Source organism: Thamnophis sirtalis, unplaced genomic scaffold, assembly GCF_051295495.1.
Source record: "Thamnophis sirtalis isolate CommonGarterSnake01/CBP01778 unplaced genomic scaffold, rThaSir2_p1.2 scaffold_10, whole genome shotgun sequence".
Classification (NCBI taxonomy): Eukaryota; Metazoa; Chordata; class Lepidosauria; order Squamata; family Natricidae; genus Thamnophis; species Thamnophis sirtalis.
Window position 1 is genome coordinate 47,963,803 of NW_028261390.1, and position 19,642 is coordinate 47,983,444.

General features: G+C 37.3%; 1 protein-coding gene across 9 annotated transcripts in view; it reads right to left on the reverse strand.

Annotated features, from left to right (window-relative positions):
- Positions 1-19,642, reverse strand: part of TENM3 (teneurin transmembrane protein 3) — an 836,795-nt gene that overhangs the window by 449,900 nt on the left and 367,253 nt on the right. The window lies entirely within an intron of this gene.

Here is a 19,642-nt window from a genome sequence, read left to right on the forward strand (position 1 = left end):
TGTCTCTCTCTGTCTCTCTCTCTCTCTCTCTCTCTCTCTCACACACACACACACACACACACACACACTTACACACTTTTGCATAAAATGGCAAGGAGCATCTACCATTCCTTTGACTTCAAGAAGTCATTGAAAGCAAATCGCAAGATTGGATGTGAATACAAGGACCTTGGCTTTGCCTATTGGAAGTTACTTGTGAAATGAAAATGGGAGGGAAAATACCAGGCACTGGCACATCCTCTCCAGACTTAAAAAGTTGCCTTAACGTATCCCTTCTTTTTGATGTGCATCTCAATCTACTTCATTTATCTGTTTGAAAGTGCCTTGATCCTTTTGCCATATGTCTTCTCAAATGCTTGCAGGCACTCAAATGCTTGTAAAGAAATCATATCTAAAATAGAATAGTAAGACAACTCACATAGGAGGAAATTGTTTCTAACCACTGTTTGCTTTGGGGTCTGTGTCAAGTTGTGGTTAAAAACTGTAAGATCAGAGATTTCCTGGGTTGGAGCTAAAGAGCTCATGCTTGCTGTTGATAAGGATAAAGCATAATATTAAAACAGAAATGAAAGGGGAGGGGTGAGAGTCTTGGTTTAGATGCTCCATCTATCTTATTGGCTGACTATAATGAGAGTTACAATTCTCATTTGTTCTTGATACTATTAGGTTCATGTTTCTATATCCCTGAATTGGGACAATTTGGGCTCCTGTTTATGACTTTCTTTGAAAAATTATAGCTAAGTTATATTTTTCTGTCTCCCCTTTAATCTTTGCCTTTTGGCATGTTTACAAAGGTCTGAGAGTATTTCTCTAGATCGGTGGGGTTTCAGCCTGCACAAACATTTTCAAAATGTACTCTCTTTCTAATTATACATTACTGTTACTAACTTTAAAAGAAAAAAGGGGAAAGAGGCACAGTATAGGTGTTTGTTTATGCCTAATTATAGGAGCATTCCTATGGGACAAGCCTCTCTACCTATCTAAAGATCTTGTATTATCTACTTGTATTAGTTTTAGACTCTGTAAGTTCCTTTACAATGAATCCTAAGAATATCATCATAAAATGAATGTTTCTTTTGAGAAGGTGGCAGAATTTTAAGGAAAAAGTATGATTGCACAATATACACCAACTAAAAAAGACTAATATTTGATATTATTTTGTATTACAATTTAAGCCAATTAAATAAATGAAATTTTAAAACAATTGTTCAGGTAGAAGTGGAAAATTGGTTGCTAATTAATAAAACAGACATATCAATAAATAGGTTGATGTGAAATAAAGCAGAATTATACCAGTAAGTCTCAGTCTACTGAAATGTCCAGTTTATTGCATTATAGTGAAGGATCATAAAAATGTATACAACAAAAACATTACATGAAAAGCTGCCTATCATATTTCAAATAATTTAGATAGGTCATTGTATCACAATCATTGTGATAATATTAGAAAACCAGTATTCTAATCTGAATGCTGACAAACCATAACATTAAATGGCTGTCTGCAATGAGGAATATGTCTTAATTACCTTAATTAAGGCAAACTAGAGTCATATATATACTGATTCTCGAGTCACTGAATGTACTGGTTATACAAATCAACCTTTAAATGGGGTCATGTTTTTTCCTACCTTACTTTGTGTTACACTGCATACATAAGTAAGTATACAGTATAAGTCTGACCTTTGAAGAAGAGAAATACTTTAGTTTCACCCAAAAGTTGACCCTCTTTAAAACGGATTCATAAAAGAAGCAATCTGACATAGTCTACACACAGCATGAAAGAAGAAAATAACCAAAACATTTCTCCTCTTTTTTTAAAAAAAAAATATTTCTCCTCTTTTTATACTTATGTGCACTATAATAGACTGGGAACCCATGCAAGTTTTTTTTAAAATAACAAAGCTGTTTCTTCACAATTACAATTTTAATAATCTTAGTTATTTACTGATTTATCCAGTATATACTTCTAGTTCATCCTTTCACAAAAATATTCATGACGCAATTTATTACAAATAATGAAATAAAATCCTATTTAAGCAATGTAGATGTATAATATAAAAGCTAAATGTAAAAGCTATCCAACTACAGGATTCTTAGTAGACTTCTAAAGCCAAGATGTTTCCAGTTGCTTTAAACTGAAAATAAAACAATTTTGATAGTTATGGGGTCATAACTGAAAAGCTCCTGCTGCCGATCAAAAACAATATTGCATTTTTACATGCAAGATTTCTTAACTGCCCAGTCTTTAAATCTTATGTATTTCAGGTTAGGTGAATATAAGACTTCAAAGGAAACAACCTTTTCATCAGCAGAAACCAATTTGGGTATGTATTTCCTTAAATTTGTATACCTAGAAGCAACTTTAACATGCTTTCTCATCCAAAACACTTTTATTTCAGCCACAGATATTTTAATTGAATAGGGTCTTATAAATGTTTGTATGCTGTTTTTTTTGCCCTGGTTGTTAATTGATGTTTCCTTGAATATATTAATGTTAAAGTAAAGTATCATCTGTATTGCTATATACTGTGCAGGACTTGGTTTTAATGAAAACGAGTACTGCAATATATATTCCTTTGCACGTGCATGTATGCACACACCCCCCATTATATTCAATGAATATAATCCTAGATAAAGGTTTATTGATAAACTATTAATAGTGTACAAAAATTAAGGAAGTCATTACATATTATGAGAGAGAGAGAGAGAGCGATAAAGAGAGAGAGAATGTCCATGTACAACTTGGATAAAACATATGTATTTATGTTTTAATCATTGTCATGTCAAGCATGATTGTCAGCAAAGTCCTCACTACATCAACTGCAACCTTAGAAAAATAGATGCAATCTTTAGATCTCATCTCTCTTTTCATTCCATATCACAATTCAAGAAAAAAAAACCTAATTGTGAACATTTGGTAAACATGGACCAGAAGTCTCTTTTCTAATCTTTCATATAGTTAAAAATGAAATAAATTTCAGAAGATCTGTTGTCATATATATTATAGCCAGAGCCCTGCTCAGAATTTCTATGATGGGAACACAAAGTAGGTCAAGGGAGTAAAACCCATTACTCAGCTACTGATTTAGTGCACATGGTGAAGTAACACAGTTCTTTGGGCAAATCGTTTCTTGCTCAGGCTCAACCTCTTATGCAAAATATGGGAATGCAGCGCCACAGAGCTACTGCAAGGATTAATGCAAAAATTATAAAACATGAATATGAAGTGTCATCATACCTTCATAGTTAAGGTATTGATATCAATTAAGTAAAATTTATACTGTTTTTAATAGTAGCTACTAATTTATACTACTATCTATCTATATTTTATAATTCATACTTGTATTTTCAGTTGCATTCTTCAAAGTTCCCATAAAGGTTTCTTTCTAATCCTCTTTTCCTACTTTATTCTTAGGTGAAAAAAAAAGAAGTAGCATCATTAGCCACCAGTTGTAAATAAAACTCTCTCAAAGCCCATACAGTGAAACAGGATTTACAGCAACATACGTACCATCTTGATTGAAATGCCAAAAGGGAAAAATTGAGAGAAAAATAGACGCTATTATTTTGTTTTTGTTGAGCCTGAAGTATTGTTTTAGCAACTGGTGAGCTTTAATAACATATTGTTTTTTGGCATAAAAAGATTCAATTGTAAATAGATAGGACTTAGTCCTTCTTCTTTGTTCTCTGAGGCAATATATTCTGTTCATTAATTGCCAGGAGAACTGTTTCTATCTGACCTGACAAGGAATTTAAGAGAAGCTGCTTATGTTGCAATCCAAGCACCTTGGAAAAATGATAATCAGAGGACCTTATCTGAAATATTTGAGGCTTCTAGGTATTACCTTTGGTGAAATCAAACTGCAGATATATTTTTATTAGTACAAAACAATTTAAGTGTTCTTGGTAGATCAACTCACAGTGTTTAAATTGGGAGATACCCCCTAAAAGTTTTCAGCAAAGGAGAAAAGCACTCCAAATTGTTTTCACTTATGTATGCAATTAAAACACTCTCTTGCCCTAGGGATTTCATAAAGTAAACTTAGCTGAATACAATGTGCAATATTTGAAGTTACTAGTTCTGGACAATAATTCATTCAGTGCAACTTATTTTGAGTGAGTAGCCATTATTAACCCTAAAATTCCACAGATTGGATCCTATTTTAAAATTTAATAGGTACAGCTACTCTTTGTTATAGTTAATAGTACTAAGTTATGAATGCTGATGGCCTTCTACTGCAGCCTTAAATTGCCTTGAAAAAGATACAGTTTCTTTAATTAAAAAAGCTGCACTGAACTAATCCCTCTAGCAGAAAAAAAAGGAAAGAAAACTTTTAAGCAATCTCTTTCTGCGCTGGGAGAGAAAAGCAGACAATACCATAACAGATCAGAAACATAAGCTATAGTGTGCAGCCAGGAGCACAGCAGGGAACTGAATACTGCTCCGACTGTGTCATTTTTTAATCCCCCATCCCAGTTTTCCCCGTCTGACCTCATGCTGAGATGAAGTTATCACAGAAGACAGCTTTACTCTTACCAATGAATCCAACCCTGGATCTGTATTATCCTTAGCAGATCAAAACACCGCTTTCATCAAATAGCATTATCTGCATAAAAGGCATGCAATTGCCTGATAATTTCACCCAAACTATGCTATTCATTTAAAGGACAAGAAGAAAAATGTAATTCATTCCTTTTCTTTTTCTTGAAAAAAGCTAACTTATACTTCACTCATGGGAACTTTTTTTTAACATAAGATCTTGAACAGGGGACCATTAAAAAGTTCTCTCCATCCTGTTTACTATTAATTATTGGAGTGCATCTATGTAGGATGAGTGACAATAAGACAGAGCATTCAGGAAACAGGTAATAAGAATTGGCAAAGCATTCTTGAATCGTGATAGTATTTTCTTTAGACATGCTTCTGCTGACCCTAAAAATAACAAAATTGTATGTGACATATGCTGCAAATTTAACTGGAAACCCAAATACTTGCCTAAGAGATTCAATATAGTTAAATATCTATAATGTATAAATCTGAATTATTGCAGGCTCTGAATCATATGGAATGGGGTTTCAATAACAATAAGAACAGTTTTAAAATAAAATACCAACATATCCTTGAATGTTTAGCATATTAAATTAGCACTGTAGAAAGTTAGCACACCTTCAAGTAGGAGAGGTATATTATAAGCATAAAAACTAATGGCAGTTCAATGAAACAAATTTATTAAGTCTCCTTTAAAATAGTGGCTGGGACTCAAAGAGCCACCTTTGGATTCTTTGGATTAGGTCATGTTAAGAAGAGATTTCTTTTTATTTTCACTACTGTAGTGAATTACTTTGGGAAGTTTCCTTTCATTTCAGAAAAAAACTTTCCATAGGAAAGTAAGGGGTAAAATCTAAGAAGCAATACATCCAAACTTTTATTGGACAAATTAAATTAGCTGCATTGGTCTTTGGCTCCAATCAAGGATGTGTCCTAAATCCAAAATTTTGGATCAATTTGTGAGTCATCTTAATTTTTTTTGTTACATAAATTTTAAAGATTGTGCTCAATCTTAAGCATTTTTATTTTTCCATGCACACATTTATAAAGTCCCTATCTACCATTATTAGATGCAGGAATTATAGCACAGATTGGCATGACACACATTAAAGCTTAACTTTTAATATACTTTTGTGAGTTTACACAGCATCATTCCTTCAGTGAATTGCTAAAAGGAAATGATTCCAAGTTCTGGACTTGCTAGGGAAATGGACATTTGCTAGGCAGTGGTTTCTATTATACTGAAGAACATACTGAATCTAGCATAAATTCAGTATTCTACAACAGTTATAATATGTTTCCTCTATATTGTAATTTCCTGTAAATTGTACTTAATAGAATATAATATGAAGCTTTTAAATGTAAAAGATGTGTGATCGTCAGTTAAACCCAAGTTGCTGAAATCTCTACACCATGATTTAAAAGTTTAGTACATCACATATTATTGCTTTCATTTTCATATTGTGTAAATTATGAGTAAAAAAGAGTTACTTAATTTCTGAGAAAACTTGAGAAATTATACAATGCAAACAAGCACTTTGCTGTATTAGATGGACATGGACGGTCCTAGTTTAACGATATAAAGTTAATGTCAGCTCATGAGATAATGTACCTTAATGCTCTTTCAGTACTAAAAGTTCTTAAATGAATATTGTCCATCCAGAGGGTCAACTGAATAATTTAGCAGTGTTTCATAAGGCACAGGAAGCATAAAGAATTTGCTAGGTGGGAACAACTCTTCCCCCATTATTTGTTCTCCCATTTCTTCTCATCTTTATGGATTGACATTTTCATACATGGATCTGCCTATTGATTTCCTCCAAGATATTGCTGAAAACAAGGTGAGCCAACAGTGAACTCACTACTTGCTTAGCAGCAGTTCCAAAGACATATTTTTGGAAAATTGGGACTGCTCTGAACTATCTGCTTTCTGAACTCTAATGCATACAATCTGAAAAGTATAGGTAATGCATAATATAAATTTTCCAATTAACAAATTTGTTTTTTAGAATTTTAGTTTCTAATTAGAAAAGTAAAAATTAATTTCTCAATGCATGACAAAGAATAGTTGTCAATCTCAAGTTAACAAGTAGATAGTTATCTGATTCAAATAAGACAAGTTATATTAATATGAAACTACAAGATTGTAGCAGCAGAACTGAGCCACTAAGATGAAATGTTGCCATCAGATACCTAGAAGTGGCACTTGATGTGGGATTCTCCCCACTAATGTTAGCATGCAGGACTCCCATGATCTATGAACCTTACTGACAAATTGAAATAAAAATAATAATTAAATACATTCCATAGCACCACCACCTGGATCTTGTAGCTTTTAATCATGAGATTAGGGGAAATAGTTCTTTCTCCTCTTAGATCAATTTCACCAGGTATAATTTAAATTCAACGTATTTATTAAGAAAAAGAAAAAAAGGGAATGTAAATTCATTTTTAACCTTGGGTAGTCATATGTAAAAACATTCAGTGGTGCATGAAATAAAAATACACTGCTGCAAAGAAAGCTTCAACATTAACAATATCTGACTGGGAATTTAAACTTGGAGAATATAGTGAACAATAGTGAAACTAAAAGCGTAGTTCTATGACAAATATTTAATCAAATTAATCTTTTTTGCAACTGTTTATCCATATCATACTTAAGCATTAATTGTACAATCAAGCAATTTTATCTTCATTAACATTTTAGAAATTTACTTAGCTATTATCTGTATCTGTACCTCTATCTGTATTCTACAATGTATTATTCACATCTTATAATGCAATAAAACAATTAACTGGGGGGGGAGCGGGAATACAGATAAAATCATAAATAATAACTTAAAGAAATCTTCCATAAAAAACCTGTAAAGAATAAATAAAAGTTCAGAAGTGATCACATCGTGTAATGGATATGGAGGAGCCGAGGTGGCGCAGTGGTTAGGGTGCAGTACTGCAGGCCACTTCAGCTGACTGTTATCTGCAGTTCAACAGTTCTAATCTCACCGGCTCAAGGTTAACTCAGCCTTCCATCCTTCCGAGGTGGGTGAAATGAGGACCCAGACTGTGGGGGCGATATGCTGACTCTGTAAACCACTTAGAGAGGGCTGAAAGCCCTATGAAGCGGTATATAAGTCTAACTGCTATTGCTATTACTCAGATACCAAGCTGCATCAAGCATATAATTAATCTTACATAGATACAATAAATATCAGGAGCTTTAAATTAAACATCACACCAAATAAAAAAAGAAATGAAAAGTAATCCACATAACATAATAGCAATATGTTTATTTCTCTTACCATAGGTAATTGTTGCCTATAACAGATTTCCTTGTGTCTCAATTATTCCTAGATCCCCTTTCAAAAATCCCTGAGGATTCTATTTTGCTCATTTCAGAGACTGATCTTCCCAGAGACTGATCTTATTCTTCAGTTCTCAACATCTTTCTTTGTTTCAAAATGCAAGAACCTTTTTCTGCATATAGAAAGGGAGGGATGTGGGGTAATCAACCTCCATGTGTGTCCAAGATCATAAATCTGTCTCTGAATGATCTAGATTCAAATCCTGACAAGTTAATGTGGATTCAGAAAGCATGCAGTTTGCCTGGCGTGTAGATCATGTTCTACAATACTGTGAAGAAAGTTGTGTTGACAGTAGAGATGCAGACTCAGCTGAGCTCAAATTTTGGCACCTTCAAGGAGGCTATTACATAATTCTCTGGCAAGACAACATAACTCATTGGCCAATGTTTTCTTTGAGGACCTCTGTTAACCCAAAATCTTTAGACTGGGGATTTCGTGGTTATTTTCTAGCCAAGTACTAACCAGGTCTGATCTTGCTTGCCTTTCAAAATTTTCAAAAAAGGTCAGCAAGATTTTGCCACCTACCTGAGTAATAATACAATGTCATTATATAAAATGCACAAATCTGGGGTATGAGAAGCTTTATGTCTTTTTAGACAGGATTGCTTTATATTCTTTTATTTAGTAGCCTGTAACAATGTACATAAATATTTTCCTTCCTTATGTCCAACATGTAAGACTTTGGAAGATACAAAAAAAGGATTTGTTTATTCTTTAAAATGAAAAAAATATATGGAAGCCCTTTGATGTTAATTGGAGATGTGCAACTCTAATGGGTTTCTATAAAATACAAATTAATGGGCATATGATCAGTGAGATACAAGGTGCATTTTAAATATTATATATAGATATACAATGAATCTGGAAGAAAACCCTGACATTTAACACAAACACCTTTTAATTTTCCTACACATGTAAAATTTAATAAAATTGATTATGAATATTTTTTAATTTTAACTACTATATTTCATATAAACTACCTTTTTAATTTGTTTCAAACATAAAATATATAATTGTAAAAGAGGAAAATTCACATGAAATCAGTCAACATAAGTTGGACCTTTGCTCTAAATACTATTTTCCATTTTAATGATAAATTGTTAAGTTATAATAGATCTTATTCTAATGGGAAACAAGTCCTTATTGAGTTACGCCATTTGTTTTGTGGAAAGTATACTGCTGAACTGGGATAATCAGATAAATTCTTTTTGGCACAATTCCCCATGGATGACTTATTAGGTACACATTGATACATGGTAGTCATATTGATAAAAATTTAGGATCCTGAGTATAGTGGTCAATATAAAGAAACCTGAACAGATGTTTCTGAGAATAGGAAGAACAGAAAATGGTAGACAAAACTGTTCCAGAAAACAAATATGTTTCTGACAAGAATTCACAAATTCATTAATATTCAGTTAGAATATTATAACAGAGAGCAACTACACTGAAATTCAGGGAGTGGTAGAAGAGTAGTGGTAGGAATTTCCAACAAGCAATGGGTGAATGGATGAGGCAGCAACAAACAGCTCTCTATTAAGTGATAACTATGTGCAATCCAGCAAAGACTCTGTCTGGAAGCAGCCCTTTTATAGGGAGCCGTCAGACCTTTCAAACAATCAGATCTGAATACTGTTCCTGCCAGAATAGAAGACCTTGGTGGAAACTACCATACTGTTTGTCAGTATGTAACACCCCTCTCCTCTTAGTTGGGATTGTCCAGCTTGTAACATACTCATGCAGGTAGGCAGGCTTTCTGGTGACTCGCTCAGACCTGCGCAGTTCAGTCGGTGCTGGATCTTCAGTTAGGTTGGATGGACCTGTTGTCTCTCTGGCTTTGCCTGGTGGAAGCTCCTGGAATTTTCCACAGGGCGTGGCTGGAGTTTCTGGAGCTGGTTTGCTCAGAACTCGCTGCGGCCCTGCAACTTCACCAGATAAGTACCTGGTACCTTCGGGCTTGAGAAGTCGGTTGAAGGAGTGAATTTGTGCTCCTTTTGGGTAGGGCTTTGGCTAACTCTTACCTCTTGTTGCCTAAGGTTGGATTGGGAGACGCAGCCACGGAGTTGGTCAATGTGCCTCCTCTAAGTTTTACCATCCTCGGGTTCCAATTGATACGAGCGAAATCCGGTAATTCCTGTATCTGTGGCAGGAATCCAGACCCCCCCCATGTAGTTGTGGGCATAAACTCGATCCCCTATGCTAAAGTGTCTAATTTTGCTGGTCGAATGTGGGGGCATCACAGCAGAGTAGTTTGGGTATAGCCGGTCTAAGGGCGATCTTAGCCGATGACCCATTAGAAGCTCAAAGGGGCTTCTCCCGGTGGTAGCACTTGGCATGATGTGCTGAATGAGGAGGAATTGATCAACCCATGTTTGCCAATCTCCTGGCCCCATTCTAGATAGGGCTTGTTTAGATCACACCATTATCTCTGCCTGTCCATTACTAGCCGGATGGAATGGAGCGACAAGGGCATACCTGATTCCCTGTGAAGCTAAGTAAGTCTTGAATTGCATGGCCATAAATTGGGGGCCATTGTCAGAGACTAAGACGTTGGGCAGGCCGTGAGTGGAGAAAAGTCTCCGTAGTGCCTTGATGACCACTTCTGCTGTGGTAGTGGCCATGAAGACTATCTCTAACCATTTTGAGTAGGAGTCCACAACTACCATTAATACTTGGCCGTGAACTGGGCCGGCAAAGTCAATGTGCACCCTAGACCAGGGTGACTGAGGTTGCGGGTGCCTGTGGGGGAGCTGATCTGGACTCCTGGCACGGTGTGCAGGTAGCCACCCATTCTTCAATCTCCCTATCCATATTAGGCCACCACACGTAACTCCTAGCCAAAGATTTCATCCGGACAATTCCCGGATGCCCTACGTGCAAGGCCTCTAATACTGCAACTCGCAGTTTAATTGAAACAACGACCTGGTCCCCCCCCCCAGTAAACAATCATTGACAACAGTTTGTCCCTTTTAGCAAAAAACATTTTAAACGCTGGCCCAACAGGCCCCTTGGGCCATCCCCTCCACCCCCAGTTCAAAACCTGGTTCAGAGTCCAGTCTTTATCTGAGTGGCAGGCGACCCCACTGGAGGAGACCGGACCAGGCAGTCTATGAATAGGACTGGTGTCTCAGGAGTCAGATCAGCAAGCAGTTCTGGTAGAGGCCACTGGCTGAGAGTGTCAGCATGCCCCAATGTACAGGTCGATAGATGAGGTGGTAGCTGTAGACCGCGAGGAACAAAGTCCAATAAGTCATTTACAGTGACAGTGATGCCGCGGTAGGCCGGTCCCCAGCCAGCAGGCCCAGAAGTGGTTTATGGTCCGTGATGATTTCAAAATCACAGCCATACAAGTACTCATCGTTTTACACCAGCTACCGCAGCCAGAGCCTCACAGTCCAGTTGGCTGTAGTTCCGCTCAGCAGCTGACAGGGTTCTTGATTAGTAGGTGATGGGGGCCTCGGTTCCATTGGGCATGCGGTGGCTGAGGACTGCCCCGACACCGAACAGGGAACACAAGTGGCAGAGTCTGGTTGTACTGGACCAGGAATGTGTCTGCTGACAGCAGTCTTTTCACCGCAGCAAATGCAGCAGCTTCAACTCTGCCCTAGGTCCATTTTGCCTTATTGCTGAGGAGCCGATGCAAAGGCTCAGCAACCATGGCTTTCTGTTTAAAAAAGATGCTATAGAAGTTAAGGAGTCCAAAGAACACCTGGAGCTCAGTCTGATTGCAAGGTGTAGGGGCGTCCTGGATTGCTTTAATTTTTTTGTTTGTGGGGTGAATCCCAGAGCCGTCGATGAGGTATCCTAGGAATCCAAACCTTTGAACATTAATTTGGCATTTTTCTTTTTAAATGCGGAGACCTTTTCCGCTAATTCTGGTCAAAATAACCCTAAGGCGTTTGAAAACTTGCTCCTTATTTGCAGCCGATACAATATGTCATCAAAATAGGGCACAACTCCTGGTATCCCCTGCAAATGCCGTTCCATGACGTTTTGGAACAGTCCAGGGGCAATACTAATGCCGAATTGCAGCCAGGTGCATTTAAAGGCACACCTATCTGTCACAATGGTTTGGGCCTCCACCATGGTGCCATCTACAGGCAACTGTTGGTATGCCTGCATCATGTCCAATTTAGCGAACACTTTTCTGGGGCCTAGTGAATGTAGTAAATGCATTTACAGGGTACAGGATAATCCCTTTGTTGTAAAGCTTTATTTATTGTGCACTTGTAATTCATGCAGATGCGAACTGACCCATCAGGTTTGACAGGGGTCACTATAGGGGTCTCCCAGCGTGTGTGATCTACTGTCTCTAGAATTCCCTGGCCAATTAATTTGTCCAATTCAAGATAAATTTTGGGGTGGAGAGTGAAAGGGACTCTCCTGGATTTAAGCCAAATAGGGGCTATGTTGGGGTCCAAATTAAAAGATATTGGAGTCCCCACATACTTATCTAGACAGTTGCCGAACCAGTCTAAGCCTAGGCAGCTCTGCAGGGCTCTGCCAACCAACGTCATAGGAAGCGGTCCATCAAAGGACTTGAATTGCACTCGGAAAGTGCCTTGGCCCAGAACCGGGATTCAGTTCCCCTGGTAGTCGCTCAGGCTTAGGTCTGGAACCCTCAGCTTCTGCCTCCTCGAGTTGGGGACAGCCTTCTTAAGCATAGCCCACGACATAATGGTGAGTGATGACCTTGTGTCAATATCCATGGAGCATGGAGATCCTTCAAGGAGGATGGTGACCTTCGGCTTTTTAGCCCACGGCATGCATGCTTGACCGATGGTGGCCTGGAAAGTTGCACTGGATTCTGCCCTATGCTGTTTTGGCCGTGGTGGCCATGAGCCTCTTCTTGGCGGTTTTGGGCATGCAGGTTGGCCCTTTGGTTGATTTGGTGCTGCAGGGAATTCACTTCTGCAGACCCTGGCAATGTGCCCCTTTCATTTACAGCGCTGGAAGTGGAAGCCGGTCTTGGGTGGTTGCCTCCACAGCCGGTGCAAGGTGGGAAATGTGTTTCAAATTTCTGTGCCAATTCTGTGTCAGTGCAAATGTTGTCCTCGCTGTCTGAAGCTTCTGGCTCTGTAGTCTCACGATGCAACTCTGCAGTTTTACGTGCACTCTTTGGGCTGCTCTGCCTCTGCAGCATCTCCATCGACTTGGTCGAAGACTCGGTAGCCCTGGCATTTGTAGAGTGAGGTTCGTTTTGGCGAGCAACCTCCTCTGTAAACTAATTTCCCAAACACAACAAGTAATTCTGTCCAGCAAGAGTTCATCTAATTCCCTGAACTCGCAGTAGGCCGCAGCCTTCTGAAGTTCTGCAACATATTGATTGATCGTTACACCTTCCTTCTGGTTGTGGAGGTTGAACTCATGCCTCCACACATATTTATATGGTCTGGGAGTGTAGTGTGTCCACAGCATCTGTTATAGGACTGACCAAACGACCGACTGGATCGGTGTTGGTTCAGACAAGTCTTTAGCCATCTCAAACATGTCTGGTCTGCAGTAGCTCAGGAGCATTGCTTTCTTCCGCCCTTCGGACAGGCCCAGAGGTCATTGGCTTGAAGGAAGCATTTGAACCTCATCATATACGAGTCCCAGCGCTCGATGGCTGGGTCGTACGGAGCTGGTGGGGCGTGTGTAGTCATCTTGTCTCAACAAGCAGATTTAGCCACTTTAAGATGGCTGCTCTGGACTGGATTGACTCACTGGATTGTATTTGCTCTTTTTGGTGTCTAGTTGACTTCCAATCCCATCCTTTGTTGCCAGTGTTAGATAGGGTGAATGGATGAAGCAGACTCAGGCTTCAGCAATAAATAACTCTTTATTAAGTGACAACTATGTACAATCCAGCAAAGACTTTGTCTGGCAGCAGCACTTTTATAGGGAACTGTCAGACCTTTCAACCAATCAGATTTGAATATTGTTCCCGCCGGAACAGAGGACCTTAGTGGAAACTACCATACTGCTTTTCAGTATGTTACACAATGAGTTTCTGGTACAATTCAAAAAAGTTTATTATTGCTTTTTATGATACAAAACAATAAAGAGTTTCAATCTATCATACTCCAGGGACCACTTCCTTCCAAACTGCCCTAAAGTAGAGGGTCTTTTCTGTTTCAACTAAGGCAAAAATTAAGAAAATAGAATAGTTATGTTCAGTGGCTATAACAACTAGCACTTTTTTTTTTACCTCAGAAGGCCAAAATGGAAGTGTGTATCCATCTTCCAATAGAACTTCTTTTTTCCTCTGCTTTAAAATCTTTATTGAATATTTTTGTGAGTGTGAATTTTTTACTCTGCTATTTTATTGTCAAATATTTTAGTGTATTGCTTTTAAATGCTTTAAGCTGCTATTGAATTGTACAAATTAAAAGTGTGATATTTTATATATAAAATATAACAAAGAAGGATTAAGAAAGCAACTTGTGGACCACATATAGGTTTTGTGTTGTATTCCAAAAACGATTGGTTCCATTTTGAATGTAATTTTAAGAAATCTGGAAATCTTAGGAGATCTATTTTGCTTCTCATGCTCCCCTTTTGGAGCTTTCCCTCCAAAAACTACACAAAAGGACACAACATTTGCTCCACAAAAAACCAGAACATTTGGTTCATCCATTCTGTGAACAGTGGGAGGCCCATAAAAAGGTCATGGCACACTTGGCCCACTAAATTGTATCCTGAAATAAAGATATCTACAAGCTCTGATGAATGCAGGGTCCAGCTTTTATTTTGATATTTGATCTCTAACAGATAATTGAAATGCTTGAAAGAATAGGAGTAACAGAAGCAACAAGCCTATTTGATAAATAGAACTGAGAAGAAGGAGCAGTGATCCCAACAAGGCAGTACTATTAAATTTGGAATAAATAAATATTTGCTGTTTTGTTGGAGTAAGTGGGCTAGAAATATAATTTGCATTCATGTAAAGAACAGATCCATCTAACAATTTTACCACGAATAAATGAATATTTGATTCCTATTAAAGTTATCTTAAATCTAAACCTTATTTCATATGAATGTCAAATATTTTATTATTCTGGAAACAAATAAGGTAGACTATTCCATCTATAAATCTAGATGACATAGTAAACGTGGCACAATAATTGCTGTAAGAGAGCTGCTAAAAGAAATATCTAGTGTCCCATAACCTATTATTTAAACAATTTTCACTACTAATATAATATTGAGAATGGAAAGCAGCCAAAACTTGGCAATCATGAATCTCGGTGGCATAATAAAATTGTGCCCTCATTCTGAAGCAATAAAAAATCAACACAATCCCTTTGTCTCCATAGTAAATTTAACATTTTGTACTGGGAATGTACTGTCTGAAATATGTCAGAAATGCCTAAAATCAGAAAGATTTTAACAGCATCTTTTTAGGTCTAATGTTTTATTTTATTAAAAGACATAAGTTTTTATGAGCTACAGCTTATTTCATTAAATGAAAGGCTCACTTTTCTGTTACCAACTGTATTCAATTAGTTTCTAAATCCTGGAAAGTCTATTTATAATTTACACCAAAAACAGCTGTGGGATTTGAATTTGATACAAATCACAGTGTAATTGTTGGACATTTTTGAACCAATCCTAGATTGCAAAAAAATCTAGATATCAGCAAAGAGTTACAAAGATCCAGTCTTTGCAACCCAAGATTGATGGTTGTAGAATAAGTGCTTGGATGCTTTCATTTCTCTGTACTTTGTTGGTTAGACTCAGAGTCATGTTTTTACCAATTACATATTTCTTTTAGCTTTTAATTGCAAAGTTTTATGTCAATTCTTGCTAATAATTACTTTGAAATTGGATTTTTCTTATGTCCAATTTCATTTAAACTATTTCTGCTCAATATTATTTTATTAATATTAATTTCAATGTTTTTGCTGTAAACCTCAGCATAAGGAATCAGGATAGGTTGGATTGTTTCCCAAGCTACCTCCTAACCAGTCCCTTATTTATCATATCCAATCCCTTAATCTGACTAAAGAGAAAAGAACTGGTATTTCCTTATGAAGGCTTTGGGAAATAAGAGAGGAGAAAGGCTCTCTTGAAAGGGCTTGAAGAACTTTTTCAGAGTGATGAATCTCAGACAATGCATCTGACCTACTCAGTGGTAATTCCCATTCCTGAATTATATTCAGAGAATGCAACTAAGAAACTGATTACATAAAAACAAATGAAGGCTTCAATGTGGAATAGTTAGATAAGAGTTTATTGACTCTATTTATGGGCTTAAAATAAGATCAAATTGTTACAGGTAGTCCTTGACTTAGAACCATTCATTAAATGACCATTCAAAGTTATGATGCACTGAGAAAAATGATTTTCTTACTCAAAAGTCATTGTACTTTACCATCATAACATTGTCACTGTCACATGATCAAATGTCTGGTGTTTGGTAGCAAGCATGTATTTACAATGGCTGCAGTGTGCTGAGATCACATGACAAGTCAACCAAGAAAACTGCATATGTTTAGCAACTACATGATTCACTTAATGATTGTGGCAAAATGTCATAAAGTTGGGCATTTAACAACTATACTGCTTTGTAACAGAAGTTCTAGTCCCAAATATGATTGTAACTTGAGGTCTACCTTTACTACCTCTATTGATACTTCTTTATAATTATCTTCTTCAACTAAAAAAAATCAAATAAACAAGTATATTATTTACTACATCATCCAACTACATCACACCATATTCCAAGATGGAAATATCTAACACTCTATCCCAAATGACTAGGAAGGGAGAAACAAAGTTTTTATTCCTTAAAAAAGGTTAGCAACATCAAGCTCAATTTAGTAGACATATAATTCCTGAGTTGAAAAGGGATGCGTCTGATGTCCATCCTAGTACCGAAAAAGGATCTGGAGTATACCCAATCTGGAAGAGTGTGTGGAACAGGACAAAATAATTTCAGATGATCAATCCATCAAATAATCTTTTCTTGGGCCAAATAGTTAATTGAAATAGATTTTGTTTGCTTTTAATTTTTGTTTCCATTTTTAAGGATTGTTTAATTTAATTGGGTATGGTTTCAGAAAAGGGTGGTCTTTCATCTATATTTGGTAAAATACTGTCATTGAAATCATTGTAGAATATCAATGTATAAATTTATTATGATGATAAAATCATAAACAGAGGGGATCACATAGATCAGGGGTGTCAAACTCAAGGCCAGTGGGGCAGATCTGGCTTGTGGGCCCTACCTGGAAACAGCAAAGGTCTGGCCTGTAGTGCCTGTGCCAGTACAAACAGAGCCCAGGCAGGCTGCACAAGGCCTTCCTGAGTTCTGTTTTCACTGACAGAGGGCTACAGGAGGCTGTCATGGCCAAAAACGGAGCCTAGATGGGCTACACGTGGCCTCCTCAAGCTCCGTTTTTGCTGGCAGCAGGGTACAGATGGCTGTCACAGCCAAAAGTACAGCCTCAATGAGTAACATCGAGCTGGCTATGCCCCCCTTCCCAGCTACACACTCCTAGCCTCTCCCCCAAGGTCAAACACAAACCTGATGCAGCCCTCAATGACATTCAGTTTGACACCGCTGATATAGATGAAATAGCTTTAATATTCAAATATAAAATATCATTTTTCTAAATTTATACATATAGTAATAACAGTTACTATATGTATAGTAGTTTAGAGGTGTAATTTCCCCTTAAAAATTATCTAAAAGTTGAATTGAATTGAATTGAATTGAATTTATTAAATTTCTATGCCGCCCTTTTCCCCGAAGGGGACTCAGGGCGGCTCACAACTCAAGTCAAAGGGGAAGGGTACAAATAAGGAATAAAAAAGACAGACAAAACAATACCATAGTTTAAAAGCACACAACAACCATACCATTCGAGGGGGGGACAAGACTCATTAGCCCCAAGTTCTTTCTGAAATTTAAATATTTTATTAAATTAATAGTAGATGTTCTTTCTTTACACAGCAATACTGTAATAGGGTGGTCTCTTGCTGATAGAAGGGCTATATTTTTACCAGCTTTTATTGAAGCCTTCTCCATGTCTGCTTTATAAGAAACATATTATGTAAATAAAATCAAAGCAAAATGAAGCCTTATTTTTATTTTTCCTTCTTTCATTCAAATCCAGTTGAAAAAGCAATATACTCAGTGAAACAATATTTTCAAGGAACAGGAGCAACCATTTCTATAATCAGACTGATCATGGAAGAAAAAAGTTATAAAGGTTATTCTGGTCACAGAAATCTGCTGCTTTCATTACAAAACATGAATATCAGCAATGCAACTTGCCAATTGGCTGGATGGGTCATATATTACAATACGCAATAAACAAACTTTCACTGACTTGAATATTCATCAACTATTAGATTATGTTTGAAACAGGGAATAGATGATGAAGCTAAAAGTGAGGAAAGATAAGATTGCATGCCATTAGTAGTTACTACTATACCATAAACATATATCAGTTGCTCTCTTCTTTCAAAGAACTAGAAACATACAGATATCTACAGAAGCACAATTACCATATTACGAATTGATAATACCATACCAATTATTTTGGCTTATATCTTTGAATAAGCCATGCTTTCCTGCACTCCTATGGCGCATGTTTTTATAAATATGTCTGAATAAGTTTAGATTATTTTCTACTGACATCCCACTAACATATTTGATTAAAGAAAATGATTAAAGAAAACCAGCAAATCTAATCTCAGTTAGATCTGTAGGATCACATTGCTTTTGTCAGAATGATAAAAACAAGTGTTACTGCGTCCTGCTGCCAGCCTTGCCTCTTCTACATATGTTTCAATATACATGGAAAACAGGTTGAAGTTTGCACCATGACACTGCTTTTGCCAGTCTGATCCCCTTGCCCACCCCTGTGGATACTGCTGAATGTAGCTTTCCTATAGCAGTGACGTGCGGTGAGTTTTATGGCTGGTGAGGCAGCAATTTTTTTAGACTTGTGGACTTCCCAGAATTCCACAGCCAGGCATGCTCAGTTCCGATTTAAAGCGACAGCATTTGTTTTTCTCCTTTGCTAAATACGTTTTTTTTCTTTCTTTTTCTTTTTCTTCTCTCTTCCCCTCCTTCCTCCCTCCCCCCTCTCTCAAACACACACACACACACACACACACACACACACACACAAAGTTGCACCAGGATTCAGAAAATTTAGTTTTTCCTCCTCAGCCCATGTTAGCAATACCACTAGCAGCATTTTGGCTGGCAGGTGTAAGTAGAAGTGGAAATTCATTCTGCTGAAAACATTGTTTTTGCTTATGATTGGATAATTAAAATTTCAAAAGCTCCAAAGGCATAGTATTAGAGTGTTACATAGTGCATAAACTAAAGAACTGTCTTAATATGCTCCCTCCCCCTCTCTCAAACACACACACACACACACACACAAAGTTGCACCAGGAGGATGAAGTTTGAATTCCTCCCCTTCCCTCCGACCCACACGTATCTTTTCCAGCTGTTTCAGGGAGGATTTCAACTCTGCTCTTGCCTACCATCATAAAAAGAAAAAAAAATGTAAAAGGAAAAAGGCGAGAGCTGAGGTCAGGCTGAGCTAGTTGCTGCCAGAGTCACCGTGTGGATGACTCTGCTTAACTGTTTAAAAAAACCTCTAAAAAAACGCCCTCTATAGGAGGCAGGGGAACGACATGCCTCATCTACATCAGGAATTTTTCGGCTTTTAACCCTTGCTTAGCTCTGCTCGAATGATCATAAAGTCACACTAGATGAGGCACC